This window comes from Podarcis tiliguerta (assembly GCF_965153285.1).
Source record: "Podarcis tiliguerta genome assembly, chromosome: 6".
In the NCBI taxonomy this organism is placed as follows: Eukaryota; Metazoa; Chordata; class Lepidosauria; order Squamata; family Lacertidae; genus Podarcis; species Podarcis tiliguerta.
In genome coordinates, this window is record NC_139539.1 from 69,587,500 (window position 1) to 69,604,572 (window position 17,073).

The following is a 17,073-nucleotide window of genomic DNA, read 5'->3' on the forward strand; positions in this document are numbered from 1 at the left end:
GAACTTGCTGTGGTTAAGATAAAGGCAGGGTGGAGGGAGCCCTTTTATACCTTTAACAGTTCAGTGGAAGAGAGATTATTTTATTGGGCAATGGAAACAATGGAAACGATGATGCTGATGATGATGATGATGATGATGATGATGATGATATTTTTGTACTCTGCCCATCCTACTGGGTTGTCCCAGCCACTTTGGGAAGCTTCCAACAGAATATAAAAAAAAACACAATGGAACATCACACGTTAAAATCTTCCCAATACAGGGTTGCCTTTAGATGTCTATTGAAGGTTGAACAATAGGGGCACAGTTATCCCATTCAGGACCAGGTGGTCCCCACACCTGCTATCATCCCTAAGGACCAGGGAAGAAGGGTGGAAGAAACTGGCAAATTGCTGGGGTGGGGTGCAAGTACGGCGCAAGCTGAATGTGAAAGGATTACAGGAGATGGATGAAAATACTATGAGCAGCATGTCAGTTCAGGAAGGGAAAGGCCTTTTCCACTTAGAGCCCCTGAATTGGCAAATTCTGCCTAAAATGTGGAGGTTGACTCACAATACGTCCAGACCAAATGTCTCCACTTAGCTTGAGGAAAGCCGAGCTATGGAATTCTTTGTCATGAGGAAAACACTGTGGCAAAGAATTTAGCCATTTCGGAAAATGGACTGGATATCACTAGAAAATGACATCAGGAATTGCCCTGCTGCCATTTTGTGACTGGTTGGTCTCGACAATTTTCAGCTCCCTTAAGTAGGCTCTGGGCGTGGAAAGTCTGAAAACCCCTGGTATAGTGCAACCGAGCTACAAGGGTGTCACAAAACAAACCACAACACCTGCTGAGCTTCTCTCAGTGATGAAATCTTTAAAGGCTTCTTTCAAGAAAGGAATTGGCAGGCCCATTCATAATAGATCCCTGTGCTTTCAATTTGTTATGGCTTGGTTTGACTCTTGTCTTTTAATATCACCCCCCTCCACCCTGTCAATTATTTATTATGCATTTTAAAATGCAATCAGAACCTTTGAGCACCGACTGCATCCATAAATCTAAAATTAAAGTCAGACCACTGTAGGATTTTGTAGAGTCACCAACTGAAAGGCAGGAGTGCAGGGGAAACTGCATTTTTAAAATCTCTAGGGCCAATTCTGCCTTCCTTGGCATCTGAGCATCCTGATCATTGCCTACCAATGAAATCATGTGCATGCCTACTCAGAAGTAAGTCTCCTTGAGTTCAGTGGGACTTAGTGCCAGTCTCAAAGTATTATATAATGAGGTAGTCCATCAATATCTAGGGGTTTAGGTGGCAAATACCTTGTCAATCAAATATAATGTTCTCTATTCTATTCTATTTCTTTCCTTCTTTAAGAAATTTCTTCGCCATAAGGTCCCTGGTTGGGTTTTATATAATCATATGGTTATACAGTGGTACCCCGGGTTACGAACTTAATCCGTTCTGGAAGTCAATTCTTAACTTGAAGTGTTCTTAACCTGAGGTGTGGATTCCTTATATAGGTCTCTAGCAGCCCTGGAAGCAGATTGCATTCATATCCTGGGGCAAAGTTCGCAACCAGGGACACCTACTTCCGGGTTTGTGGAGTTCGTAACCCAAAGTGTTCGTAAGCAGGACTGTTCATAACCTGAGATACCACTGTATAACGTTGAAACCCAATAAAACAAACCAAAGGATTTACATCAAACAACAGAGGTGGTCCACCCGAACCACCCAAAATCTTAAGAAGTGGTCAAGGCCATGGTTAAGAGATGTGTCTTCAACAAATGACAAAAAAACTATATGAGGATGCTTGACTCACCTCTATGGGTAGAGAGTTGTACATGTATATTTTGGGAGCTACCAGAGAATGCTCTCTCCTGCCAGACCACCAACCCCCATGTTTCCAAGGGTGGCAGAACTATCAATAGGGAACCCTCTGCCAGGGCCACTGAGCAAAGACAGATCAGCTAAAAATCTCTATGCGGCGTGTAAAATAAATATATATATATATGTTAATAATAAGATAATATCCATTCCTGTGAAAAATATTCAGATCCTCATGACTAATATCAATAATATAAACACCCACACAATCGTTGTTGGACTAACCCCACACTTTACACTTGTATGTGCAACACAACATAACGTGTATCACACATTTTGTTATATTTTGTTATATTCACATAGTGTTCATATGAAAACATACAAGGGCGACTATGTATAATAGGATGAGACTGCACTGTCATACTGTCCGAGTACAGAAGTGAATGTTCACATAGAGCTGGAAATTCTCAGAAATGCTGGGTTCGCGGCACAAGTTCACAAACCGTTATTCAGAAATGTGAGAGCATTTAACATGAAATATATATTTTGTTATGAATTGCATAAAACATACGCAAGGTAGTCAGGCCTCTACTCCTCTTCTGGACTGCCACCCTGCTAATCTTAATGCCTGAGAGGGTCTATAGGGAAGGTCATGTCTGAGGAGATTTCACCCCTCCCATATCCAAGAATCTCCTGAGGAGTCTGCTGATTCTGCAGAGAGGAGGAGGCGTGTTCTGCTCTCTACATATTCTGCTCCAGCACCACATCAAAGAGTCGGTCAGTCAGTCAGTCAGTCAGTGTGTCGGAGAGAGAGAGTGTTAGTTAGAGATTGTGTGTTTAGATAAGGTTGCTTCTAAGAGCAGCTGCAGACACTCAGTGCGGTTTAGCATTCTTTATGCTTAGGCTCATTTAGCTCTGTATATAGTTGTATAATAGTTGTAGATAGAATAAAGAAGATATTCTACAGAGCTGCTCTCCGAGTTGTTTATATACTCTGCTAGACTCTGCTGTACTCTGCTGTGCGACGACTGTCTACTTGTGGAAGTGAATCCGGTGCTCACAACTCTAAGCTGTGAGTCCACAGCACTTTGACCTGTTCCTGTGCAGAAGGTGGTCTCCGGAAGTGCTACCCAGCTCGCCTAGGCCAGTCGGGGCTGAAGTGGATGGATTCAGTTAGTGGCACTGGCTCAAGGGCGATGCTGACAATGTCACATAAGAATTAGATATGTCATGCCTGTTCAACTCTGTCATAATCAAGCACAGAGATTTAAGAGAAAAACAAGAAAGGACCATCCCATGCCTTCCCTAAGACTGTGCTTACCCAGTACCTTTAAAGCACATCTAAAGCACAGTCTTTCCCTCAAAGAATTCTGGGCACTGAAGTTTACCCTTCACAAAGTTAGAATTCCCAGCAACCCTTAACAAACTACAATGCCCACAATTCTTTGAGGAAATGTGCTTCCACTGTGCTTTAAATTTATAGTGGGGAGGAGCCTTGTGACAGCCACCAAACTTTCCTCCACATCTTTGTCATGTTACCTGACAGCTTAATATCTGGAAGCAGATTAATTATATCATATTTTGTGCCCATTTTGCCATTTTAGAAATGTGGCGTTTTACATCACAAACAAAGAGCAAGGGGAAATAGCCAACAAAGCCTCTATTAATTTGGTTGTTGTGCGAGGGAGCTTCTATTTTGCGATACATTTAAACGAGGCATCTACTGCTTGGGGAATCTGCAGTGATTGAGTTCCAGTTCATTACTTTGAGGGCCGTGGTGCTATTGTCAAGGCCTCGGAACCAGCAAGATGCCCTAACCCCCCGGTTTGCTATTGTCAAGGCCTCGGAACCACAAGATGCCACAGAAAAGACTACAATAGCACAAAGGTTATACGGCAAGAGAAATGTTGTCCACTCATCAATTCCTAAGAAGACCCCGCTTCTCAGTATTAATAGTGCCCATGTAATTACTTAAGGCACGGCAGGTGCATGAAAGGACAGACTCTATAGAACTCTCCATCTAAGATTAATGAGTTCTGTCAATTTGCCCAGCAGACATCTGATTCTTCTGCTTTATGTAGCTACTAGTTTTACACATGCCTCAAGGTGCTTTTATGGGGGGGGGGGAGAAAGAGAGAGGGATAGCCATTCACGTAAAGACACTCAGCTTGCTTATATTGGGGGGGGGGCGTGAACCTCCTAAATCCTAATTTTATTACTATGAACAATATATTGAAAGATGCGGAAGGAAAGGGGGAAATAAATCCTCTGATATTTTATTGTCTCAATTGTGATTCTTTCAGGTTACTTCCCACGGCAACCCGGAAGTTCCGGGTCGGGCGCATGCGCAGAAGCGGCGAATCGCAACCTACTTGTGCGCAGATGTGCCGCTGCGTGTTGCGTTCTTTTCGTGTTGCAAACGGGCCTCCAGAACAGATCCCGTTTGCAACCAGAGGTACCACTGTACTTGCTGCTTTGGCAATGCTTTAGAGGACAATTACAGTAGTGACACGCCCGCTTGTGGCACCACACCAGAAAAATCCATCTGGTCCAAATTTCACACTTAATTTCAAAAGGCTTATTTCCATCAACCTGGGACACTTTCCCCATTCCACCCCTTAGGGGCAAATTGCTTATTAACACCCCCCCCCCAAAAAAAAAAAATTAAATATATACCTACAGGCCTTAATTCAAATATCCTCATTCAAAAGGCAGCAGGCTGCTGTATTTCAAGATCTACCACCTCTTTCTGCACTGATACACCTGATGGTGACAGTGACAAGATACCCCTTTTGTAGAAATGAGATGACTGGATTAATTCGTTCTCCCCTCGAGCCTCTCCCCGCACCAAGCAGTCAGTTCCATTAGAGTATTGATCACTTGTTTGACATGAGGAAGGAGATCCCAACCTTCAGGCGAACTGGAGGTGTGTGGAGGTTTAGTTTCCTTTATCTACAACAGCCTGTTGCATGGGCTGCATCAGATCTAGGCGATGATATTAGTAATGGAAGCAGCAGTATCACACACACACACACGCCTTTGGTTGATAAACAAGAGTCAATGTTGCAAGTGATTAGCACCTCAATCCAAACTTAGTCCCTTGCAAGGCTTCAGCTTCTTTTGCATCTTTCGGGGTTGGTGCTAGGGGTCAGCATCATTGGCTATCTGCCCAAGCTCATGCCCAATACAGTGGTACCTCGGGTTACATACGCTTCAGGTTACAGACTCCGCTAACCCAGAAATAGTGCTTCAGGTTAAGAACTTTGTCAATAGCACCATCATCTCTGTACAGTGGTACCTCAGGTTACATATGCTTCAGGTTACAGACTCCGCTAACCCAGAAATAGTGCTTCAGGTTAAGAACTTTGCTTCAGGATGAGAACAGAAATCATGCTCTGGCGGTGCAGCGGCAGCGGGAGGCCCCATTAGCTAAAGTGGTGCTTCAGGTTAAGAACAGTTTCAGGTTAAGTATGGACCTCCAGAACGAATTAAGTACTTAACCCGAGGTACCATTTTACTCACTGCCCCTGCTGCCCCTAATCCTCATTGTTACTCCCTGTGCAGCTGCCTCCTGGTGGGGGTGAAGGGAGAGGACAGGGATCCTGGCCCTTCCATAGTTGTGTAAAAGAAGTTGTTCCAGCAGGTGGAGCAAAATAAGAAAACTAAGCTTTCATGGTTTGGAAGAATAGCGATAATTAAACAAATAAACAAATTTATTATTTCAGTCACAGACCAGTTCCAGCTCACATACAATATCAGGGAAGTCCTAAAACACGACAGGGATACATTTTAATTTGCAATTGGGTATATAACAGGGACAATACAGATATAACAGCAGTTAAAATATATACAGTGGTACCTGGGGTTACATATGCTTCAGGTTACAGACTCCACTAACCCAGAAATAGTACCTCGGGTTAAGAACTTTGTTCTCAGGATGAGAACAGAAATCGTGCTCCGGCGGCGTGGCTACAGCAGGAGGCCCCATTAGCTAAAGTGGTGCTTTAGGTTAAGAACGGACCTCCGGAATGAATTAAGTACTTAACCTGAGGTACCACTGTATAAGTTAAATCTTAATCACAAAAATATAACCTAAAATTGTTATTTAAGGCCTTAGTCTTCCAGCAGGTGTAGTTTGCATGACAGCTACTTTGACTGTACTGTTCCTCACAGCTTGGAGCATTTTACTTTCCCACTCTGCCCTTCCATTATGATGATCCTAGAGGGTATCTTGTCCCCTTGTGTCAGTATAGAATTTACAAAACAAAGAAACAAAGCTGGACAGTGGACATAAAAAACAACAACCTTGAAATCCTCCCTCTGACTGTTTTTACACTACCTCCCACATTTGGTTCACGTTTTAAAGTGAATCTATAATTTGTACTTCCCAGTAGCTCAGGTGGTAGAGCGTGGTACTCCAGCTTGTGGGTTCAAGCACCACATTGGGCAAAAAGATTCCTGTATTTAGGAGGGTTGGACTAGATGACCATGTGGACCCTTCCAACTCCATGTTTTTATGAAAACAATACACCTGGTTCATGCTGATCCATGACAGCAACTTCTCAGTGGTAGTTTCCTCCCTGGCAAAATGCATCTGTCGCCCTCAATTATTAACATTCAGGAAGAATATGCACTCCAGCCAAAAGATACTGTTCCTGGAAACCTTGAAAGTATTAGTTGTGGGGAAATGTGACTGTTATTAAATGTTTTTAGATGTTCTTAATTTTTCAAACTGTTAATCAATCTGTTTTGTTTTTAATTGTAGGGTTTCACTGCCTTGTTGTACGCTGCCCTGAGCTCTTTTGAGAGGAATGGTGGGACCGAAGTTTATTGATTTATTTATAATCCGAAACAGGAAAAGTTTGAAGCCAACTTGGGCTTGAAACCATATCTTACAGTCCAATCCTATCCATATCTAGTCCAATTGAGCTCAGTGGATCTTACTCCCTGACGAGAACCTGCTCATCATCAATAGATCAATGTCACACACCAAGATGGACTTTGAAGGGATCTCACAGCCTCAAAAGCTGTTGCCCGCATTTATTGTTGTGTTCAGCAAAGGTATACAACAATGTATCAGAAGCAAACAAAGACAGTACAGTACATCACGCCACCTCAGCCCATGCTACGTGGACCAATCACTAAATTAGCATGGACTGTTCACGCACTGTCCATGCTTCAAGCAGCGTCTTACTTTGCCCTGTAATAAACTTTTGCCCATGCGCTTATGCATAAGCAACCATTTTCCTACAACTCCCCAGGTAAGTGGGCATAGGATGTCAGTCCCAGTCTCCCAGCCTAGAAAATACAATCTTTAAAGGTGCAATTGTTGGAACATGGCCAGATGCAAAACAGTAGAGCGCCCTTGCACCTTTATAAGGTGTAGCTTATCCTCTGTTCAAAATCTGGCAGTGCAAAAGCCCTGGCCTGTTTTCCACATGGCCGCCTTAAATGATCAAGGAGAATAATACCAGCACAGACAGCCTCCTTCATTTTTTATTTACTCACAGTGTTATTGGGGCCCTTTCCTTTTATATCTCCACAGCTTCTGTATGGAAAGAGCCTCTCAGAGTTTTCTTCTCCTCCCATCCATTTAATGTCACAATTGACCACCCATGAAATCTTTCTCCGAGCTACCTTTATTGGATATTAGATTTTGCTAATTAATTCCCTGGATTAATTTCTTCTGAAGTAATGTTATCAATTGTTTCCAGTAAAGAAAAATAAAAAATATCCACCCAGACAAGCTGTAACTTGATTTCCACATAAATGGATTAAACCTACACAAACATGGTGGCTGCAGATACCATTGATCTGTGTTCATTGGCTGCCATAGTTTCAGCAGTTGTTTGATCTGGTGAGAGACAATGGAGTAGGATTTTTTTCTCCCCCTTCTTAATCTGGTGCAACTGCTTCTAAGAAGATACCAGAAATTCAGCTTCAATCAGTAATTTACAGAATGCATTCTATGCAGTCTCAGCTGTTCATCCTCCGAGATGCAAATATTGAGGGTGAGCCCCTATAGAACTGATTCCTTCGGGAGGCATGTTGCCCATTGAAGACACTGGCAGCCCTGGGTATGCTGTGCAATAATATGATTCTCACCCTAGGTAAGGGAATTTTGAGCTGATCTGGTTCAAATTTATTTATTGGGTTTATGATCTACCCTTTCTCTCTAAGGCGCCCAGGATGGCAAACGAATCTACAATTAAAAAACGAAAAGAAAGCAAAAGCAGCTTCTAAAAACAATTATTTGTAAAAAGCATCTAAAAGGAGTTATGGTTTAAAATATTCTAAAAGGAACAGTGTTATCCAGCCACCAAATGCCTGGGTAACAGGGACGTTTTCAAAGTCCTCCTGAAAGTATTAGAGATGGAAACAGGCACATCTGACTAGAGAGGGCATTCCACAACCAGGGGTGCACCACTAACTAGGTCCTGACACAGGTCAGTGCCAACTGGGCAGCCCCCAGTGGTGGCACCAGCAACACGGCCTAACCTGGTGATCAAGGGTCAAGGATGTTTGGTCCTGGGGAAGACACCCTACTTCATAGGTAAAGGTAAAGGGACCCCTGACCATTAGGTCCAGTCATGACTGACTCTGGGGTTGCGGCGCTCATCTCGCTTTATTGGCCGAGGGAGCTGGCGTACAGCTTCCGGGTCATGTGGCCAGCATGACTAAGCCGCTTCTGGCGAACCAAAGCAGCACAAGGAAACGCTGTTTACCTTTCTGCCGGAGTGGTACCTATTTATCTACTTGCACTTTGACGTGCTTTTGAACTGCTAGGTTGGCAGGAACAGGGACCGAGCAACGGGAGCTCACCCCATCACGGGGATTCGAACTGCCGACCTTCTGATCGGCAAGTCCTAGGCTCTGTGGTTTAACCCACAGCACCACCCGTGTCCCTTTTCTACTTAATAGAGCTCTTTTCTACTTAATAGAGCTCTGCTTAACTCTGCAAACACAAGGCTCTGGTACAGAGGCATGCCCAAACCCTTTTCTCCAAGGATCTGAAGGGGGTACTCAGAGTTCCCTTTCTACAAGTTTATCCTCACAACCACCTCATGAGATTGATTAGGCTGAGAGTAGCTGCCCCAGCCTCACCTAGTGGGCTGAGTGAGAATCTGGACCACCATCTCTCCAGTCCTAGCCCAATGTTCTTACTGAGGGGGAGGGGAAATGCCAGTGATGGGTGGGTTAGTGAGAAATTTGCACTTTGAAACAATATGCAGACCCAAACATCACAGTCTTTTGAAAAATCACACATTTCTGAATTTTGCATTGCAGTTTGCCAGTCAAGAAATGTGTACAAAAATGTATATATTGTAGTTGGTTGTGCATATATACGCATAAAGCAGTATAAACAGCATACAAAAATTCATTCGATAAGGGAAACAGAAATGTGTGTACTATATTTGTCAAAACTGCATGGAAAAATGTGTTTATGTGGAGAACATTACACAATTCTGACAAACTTTCACAAGGATTTCCCCTTTTAATTCTGCTAGTATAACCTGCAGTGAGTTCTGAGAACCGGGAGAGCTGGATTTGACTACTAGCCCTAAGGTTCCTCTCCCGTGTTCGTTGACTATTACACAACTCCAGCTCTCAAAGGGGCCTCTACGGTATACATATTTAGGATGGCATTGTGAGTATGATCACAGGGCATCAGAAGCTGGGCCTCCACTCAGTAATTTTATGTGGGCTTTGCAACTTCTTCACCAGTAAAAATATATCGAGCAAAGTCTGAATCTCCTGCTTCTGTTCTAAATTGTCCCTCTCCTGCTAGTGGTTAGAGGATGAGGTCTTCACATGGAGGTAGATTATCTTTAGGTCCTTGCATCTTCTTCGGCAACATCTGTGGCTGCCTGTTGTTGTCACACGATACTGGAATAGATGGACCAGGAGACGAACCTGGGATAAGGTTTCCATGAACTTCTCTCCCCAAAGCTGCTAGTGGAAGAGAATAAGGCCCATTACTCTAATAAGGTGCTGCCATATAGGATTACCTTTGATGTGCATTGCACACAGCATACATAATGCAACTGTTTCTGGTTAGTGAAAGCAGCTGTGAAGGCCACGTAGCACCTGTTCCCCACTAGATTATCTGATTGGAGGCGCAGTTCCATGTGTTGATTGTGATCAATGCACTTTTGAGCCTTGGTTGATCGAGGAGCTTCATATTTTTCCTGGTGCTGTTTCAACAGCTGGGGATCAGCTGCTGCACTATGCTAATCTAATCCCTTGGCGTTAAAGACAGGGCACTCTACCAGAGCAGTCTTCTTCTTCCAGCCAGGAGCACCTGACTCAAACTTACCTCCTCTGAGGCAGAGACACCAGAGTTCTAGCTCCATGGATTCTAAGATTATTCTGTAAATCAGGGTTGGGGAAACTGTAGGCCATCTTTCCTAATCATTGGCCGTGTTGGTTGGGGCTGATGTGAGTTGGAATCCAGCAACTTTTGGATGGCCATAGGATCCCTTTCCTTGCTGTCTATCTCAATAGGAGCCTGATCCTGGCTCGCCACTAATTACTCCCTGTGTGCTTCTTTCCTGCTTCATTGCCAGAGTTTATAGGACAGGGCTTAGTGCCAATAGCCAAGTTAAGTGGCTTGTGGATTGAACTCTTAAAGCTGAATTTTATCACCCAATGAGAACTAATAAGTATACTCAGGAGTGGAGGAAATCACATGGTCCAGCTCTCCTGCAGTGGGAGGAAATAGCATTTTTGAATGCTTCCCTGATTATAATAAATTCAACTGGGATTCTACCTAGATCAGACTGATTTCCTAACTTTTCTACATACAGAGACATTTTTTAATGTAGGGGAGAAAGTTAAAATACAACCCTCCAGATGCAATATCAAGTAGCACTTTCCCAGGATGACTGTGCCATGTGATATTTCTAAACATGTGCTTCAAGCCTTGCTACAAAAGAGTGCCGTGCATTTCCATGAGTCTACTCCAGCATCAATGATTTAAGGTGCAATTCTCTACAAGTTTACTCTAAAGTAAGTCCCAGTGAAGTCCCTTTAGGTTACTCGAGACACATTCCTCAATTTAATATTGCTTCAAAGCCATAGTCTTAGATTAATACTATTTACGAAGTAAGAAGCTGATTACTTAGGGGTGGGAAATACTTTTTCACCCCCCTGTTCTTCTAACTTTAATTTGCTAGATGTTCTTTCACACAGATTGACTCAATAGCCACATCACAGTAAATCTAAGTGGAGTAAGAACAAGCATCTTTTCCATTACACTAGTACACTCCTGCTTGATTGGAATGGAGATTATGTACAATATGTCCCTGCAGATGTTTTTCTCCAGTGGGGCCCATTGAATTTCATTTAAATGCCAAGGCGCAAAAATCTAAAACAATGTGACTTTAACAAAAAAAGGGGGGTGGAATCTGATGAGGAATTTGATGAGAAAATGGCAAGAATTCCTGTGGCATTTGGGTAACAGTTTCCAGCCTTCATTTTAATAGAATAAACAGGATCATATTTCATTCAAATCTGGCAATGAGATGAGCTTTGGGTATTACATTGATATAAACCAATAAAGAATTTGCAAATTTGAAACACTAATTAACAGACACAATATTAAATGAAAAAAAGTTTGCTCGAGGGGCAAATATATTTGAAGACTTCAAACTTTTATTAGAAGACATTTTTGAATAGGAAAATGCAAAAGAAGCTGTTTTACAGGGTTTTTCCCCCCCAAAGAAAATAAGTTATGAAGGGGCTTTTCTCTTCTTTTTATTCTGTTTAATCAACTCATTTGACATAGTTAGGCCTAACAGTTGCATTTCCTCCATTTTGAAGCAATAGTTTCAAAGAAGTCATCAAAATAAGCCAATAGGTAAGATTAAGCCTTTTAGAAGGGGTCCATAGCCTCAGTTTTGCTAATACATTGGATTACGACACAATTCATATTCAGTCACATGTCAGAAGCCTTGCATTAGTGTGATTGTTTCGTTTCTAATCTAAAAATGCTTGTTCCCTGGAAACAGACAATGTCCTTTCCTGGAAATAGACAATGCTACCAGAAGAACATGAGTGTAGTAAGTAACTTTCGTCCACTTTTCACATCTGTGTCACGGCAAGGGGATTTTCGATATACCTAATTGCAATGCTGCTCATAGAAGCCTTCACAATACTACAGTATCTTCAAATTATATATCTAAAGACTCATACTTCAGAAAATGAGAATGTCAGATAGAATATTAAGGACTCGAATCTATGAGCTTGACCTTCACATAAGATATTAGAGTCTGTTTTGGGTTGTTGTTTTTTTTTTAAAAAGTGGTTATTTCATCCTAGGCATGTAATCATCAAATGTCTGCTAATGAGAAACTTACCTGAGCCAACAGTTTGGAAACTGTGCTGTGCTTAAAAATTGGCACATATTTAATTCATTAAGCTGTCGTCAATCTACTCCCCCCCCCCCACACACACATCTAGCAAGGCCTTTTTGTTAGAGAACCGTAAAAAAAATATCAAAAATGTATTGCCAAAAATGGGCACATGCTATTCCTGGTGTGGCGCACAATGCTGTTTGGCATATTGGTTTTCCAAATCGGAATCAACCCCGTAGCTCTGGGCTGAGGACCCATTTTCAACACAACGACCACATTGCATTCTGGGAAACATTCTGGGAGCCACTTGCCAATGGTGGGCAAAGCAAAAGGAAAAAGGGGTCAGAGCAACAGCTTTGTACAGAAGTCTAGTTCCTTCATATACCCCTCTCTATTTGCAATTCAGGCAAGGAAGCAGCATCGTCTGAGTCTAGGGACATACTCCAGCCAGACAAAAACACCCAAGAAAAGTGTGAGGCAGGGCCATTCCTGCCCCAACTACTTCTCTCTCGTATCTCACAGGAAAATAGGTTCTAATAGAGGAAAACAGCTGATGGGGGAAAGTCATGCAAGCCTCCATCCCCATCCTCTGCTCCTGAGTGCAGCCTTCCATGGCTGCTTTTCATTAAAGGAAAGAAAGAAACAATGGGAGAAAGTTAGATGAAACTGGGTAACCCTGAAAGGCTAAGTGTTCTGTTGCAATTTTGGTTTTTCATATGGCTTTCTATATGTACCTATTCACACTTGAACAGATCATATTGCTTTCTCCCCCACATCGGTTGTGTCTGGACAATGCAATTTTATTTTAAATTGATCCCTTCTAGAATGTCTTTCTTTCTGTGACTGAGTGCAGTGATTGATTTTTTTGATTTTTTAAAAAGAAAGAAGTATTAATGGGTTAGATTTTTAAAAGGCAATTGATCCATAACATGTAAATAAAAGGCTTGATCTTTCATTCAGATAAATGGTGTACATCAAAGTCAAGTTAAAGTACTTCATGCACGCTGTTTAATTCTACCAAATAAAAATGTGTAGAAAATGGAATATTTAAAAATCCATTAGCAATAAAAAAAAATTTAAGTGACAAGAAGTTGAGGAGCTGTTCACAGAAGATTTGTGTGTCACTTGGCTCAAATTGTCATAGGATTTATACACAATAGTATTGGGGGGGAGAGAGAGAGAGAAGTGTTGAGTTGTCCATAACAACTGAGCAACAAGTTAAGAGAATGAATTCCTTGCACAATTTAACCATCGTCCAGAAAGGCCCCGGAAGAGAGTAAAAGGGAATAGAGGGAGAATGAAGGAACAAACAAAAATTTGAATACAAACACATTCCAAAACCCCTCTCAGATCTTCTGCAATCCTTAAGGTTGATCTCCATCCATATGTATTTTCAGGACATGGAAGAGAAAGTGGATTCATGCCTCCAAGCCTACCCCCAACACCTTCCCACCACCCCGTGCCAGACATCTGCACAATCGACACAATGTCTGGAAAAGACAACCAATACACGTAGGATCTCATGTGATCAGGAATCCCAGCTGGTCACGGTTCCCAACCCTGCATGCACCTCTATAGACATAGGCTTCCCTTTCCATATGTTCTGTTGAACATGTGGACATGGGAAGAAGGAGATGTGATCTTGCTTTCCCCCTTCATATACACATGAGAAGAACCATCCCTTGCCTTTGCTGGGTCAGCAGTTTGCCCAACCCTATCATTACTGTCTCCACTCTTGGAATAGAAATCCTTGAGAAACATACCCTGTTCAGCTAGCTCGGGTATGAGGGACTTTTTGCCCTCCAAATATTGCTGAGCTACAGCTCCCATCAGCAGGAGCAGAGTGGTGTGTGATTGGGCACTGAGCTGAAGGTGGGGGGCATCTCAAAGCCCGGTAAGTGAGGCACTGGGTTTAGGGAATGAGCTGTGAGGCTCTGGCAGGGTCATCAGTCCTTCCCAAAACCTAGTTAGCATTTTCCCAGGTTTGGGAAGGAGGTAGTAGGGCTCGAGGACCCTGCCAGAACCCTTGCATCGCCATCCCAAAGCCTGCTATCTGGGATAGATGGCTTTGGGAAGTCAGTGAGGGGGGCAGATGCCAGGGTACCCATGTCCACCATTGCCATCGGCCCCAGCAAGCATGGCCAACGGCAAGGGATGATGGGAGTTATCGTTTAGCAACATCAGAAGGGCCCAAGGTTCACCATGCCTGAGCTAGATAGATCAATGGTCTCACTTGGTACAAGATGGCTTCCTAATTTCCCAAGTTAATTTCCCCCTTTATTCCATAATGTTCTTCAGACTCAAATTCTTTGTCCCTTCAGACTGCTCAAACCTTTCCTACAAGCACATTACAGGAATGTTTAAGAAGCATATTAGGAAAATTCACAGGACAGCATAGTGCTAGGTGTTTGTGTGTGTGTGTGTGTCACCACTGTGCCAGTTAAGAACATGAATATCTGTTTTGAATAACTTTGTATTAAACAGTGTGCACACATATACACACACCTTAGGTTAATATTTTTCTAGTTATATTGAAATAATGCTTCAACCCTACTCCCACCAAATCAGCATAACTTCACAAACTAATATTCACATAATATTTTATGCATGAAAATATAGACACCTATGTATTTGTGCTGTTATCATAAAATTAAAAGTTCGTGTTAGGGGTTCCCAGCCTATGGTCCACACGCTTCGTTCAGGTGATCCAGGGCATGTCTGTAAACAGGGCTGTCTTCAGCATATGCAACGCCGGGGTGCAAAGATCCACCCGGTGCCCCCCCCCCAGTTGCCCAGTCCCAGGCGCGCAGGAGGGCAGAGCTGGCTGGCTGCCTCAGTGTCTCGCTGGCTCGGTTGCCCCCGAACTCACAGCACAGAGCTGCTCGCAGCAGAAGAGCCCGCTGCGGTGCTCTGACCGACCGATGGGTGGGCTCTTCCCCGGACTCAACTCTCGGGCCCTGGACTCTTGGTTTGGCACCCCTGAGAGCCCGGCGCCCGGGTGTCCTGCACCCCTAGCGCCTATGGGTAAGATAGCCCTGTCTGTAAAAATGCAATTCAAAATCATACAGCAATCTAGCACAGCACATTACAGTTGCTACAAAAGGTAGAGAAATCATTAGGTGGCCCACCAAGACTCTCAGCAATCTTCACATGGTCCACTGGGTGGGGAAAGTTGAGGACTATTTGTTTTGGTGGTTCTTTCTTAAGAAGCTTTGACTTGTTTTTGAGCAAGTACCTCCACTAGGAACTGCAGGTTTAGATGGGAGGGCTACCCCCCACCCCAGTCTAAGGGGGGGGGGACCCATTAAAATGGCCAGTAGTGCACATGCCATGCTAGTGACATTGTGCAGTCAAGTTGACTTATGCCACAACATGTTGTGGGGAGACAGGTGGTCAACAAATGACATAAATGGAACATTTAAGAGAGGTGAAAACCCATTTCAATTGTCTCCATTTTCCACTTGTACTTAAAGGCATGTGACAGATTGTAGCAAAATAAAATCAGTGTCCGGTGTTCTTTCCTGCCTTGGTATATCTGACATCTAAAGAAATAGTAATAATTTCTCCTTTCTATCCTATTTTGAAATTTTAAAAGGGCCTGCTGCCATTATGGTGCCAAAATCAATGTCTTTTGTTGTAACCCTTGTTGCCAGAAAAAGAAAAAGAAGACTCAAATTCTCATTTTTATTTTTATTTTTCCAAAAGCAAAGTGAAATTAAATAAGAGCGGTCCTCGAGTTTCTTGCACACAAGACGTTGCAAAAATCAATTTGTTGATAAAGTTGTGGTTCTTAACATACAAACACACACACACCCAAAAAAATCACAACTCAAACCACTTCTTAGTTAAGTTTTAAATTATGCTTTTAGGCTGATACTGAGGAGAAGGCCCGTTACTCAGTGGCAAAGCATATGCTTTGGGGTATGGTTGCAATTGTTAGGTCCCTGTATGCACAGGTAAAGACATCTCCACTTAAAAACAGGGCTAGGAAAGACCCCCTTAGAAAGCATCTGCCTGTCAGATAGACAAACATTGCTAGATGCATTTATTTATTTTTATGAATGATTTTTTTTATTCTGCCTTTCCACCCATAAGTGTCTTCTTTCCACCCACTGTGCAGTCAGTGGAGCATGGGGACTAGGTTAGTCCCCTAAAGGGTCCAAGAGCCCTCCTCCCCACCTTCCCAAAGCCCACCCAGCTTTGGGAGGAAGGCAGGAGGGCTCCAGCATCCTGTCACAAGCCTGGCAACTCCTTCCCAAAGTCCAGGAAGCTTCTGCCTGGCTTAGGGAGGGAGGCGCGATGCTCACACACTTGATGTCGGGATGTTGCAACGTCATTCCTTCCATCACTCTCTCAAGCTGGAGCCTCCGGACTGTTCCCCTGAGAAAAATTTCACCACATACCACTGGTGTCTGAGGCAGTTAGCAATTGCAGTGGGGAGGGGTAGAGAATTTAACTAAAGGATGCTTAACACCTATGCTACACTACTGCAGTTGGTTGCAGGTTGTAGAGGTGACAGTGTATGACACACTGCAGGTAGCAGTCTGAGGTGAGCCAGAAACCAGGGGCCATGGGACAAAGCTTGGAGTTGGGACCAGAACTGGAGGATCACCTTGCTCAAGCAAGACTTGACTGGGAGAGGAAGCTGTATTCTAAACTTTCTTCTTGAGGTCAGCTGGGGTGGAAGGGCCTGAGGACACCTTACCAAGAAGCTGCCACCTTCAGTTCAGTGGTTTAACACCTGGAACAGCAGTCCACAGATCTCAGCAGCCCCGGACAACATAGACCAGCCTACCCAACCTGGTGCCTTTCAGGTGTTCTGGACTGCAATTCCCATCAGCCCCAGATTACATGGCTAATTGTCAGGGATGATGGTGTCAGGAGCTCAGCCTACACTCAAGCAGGAC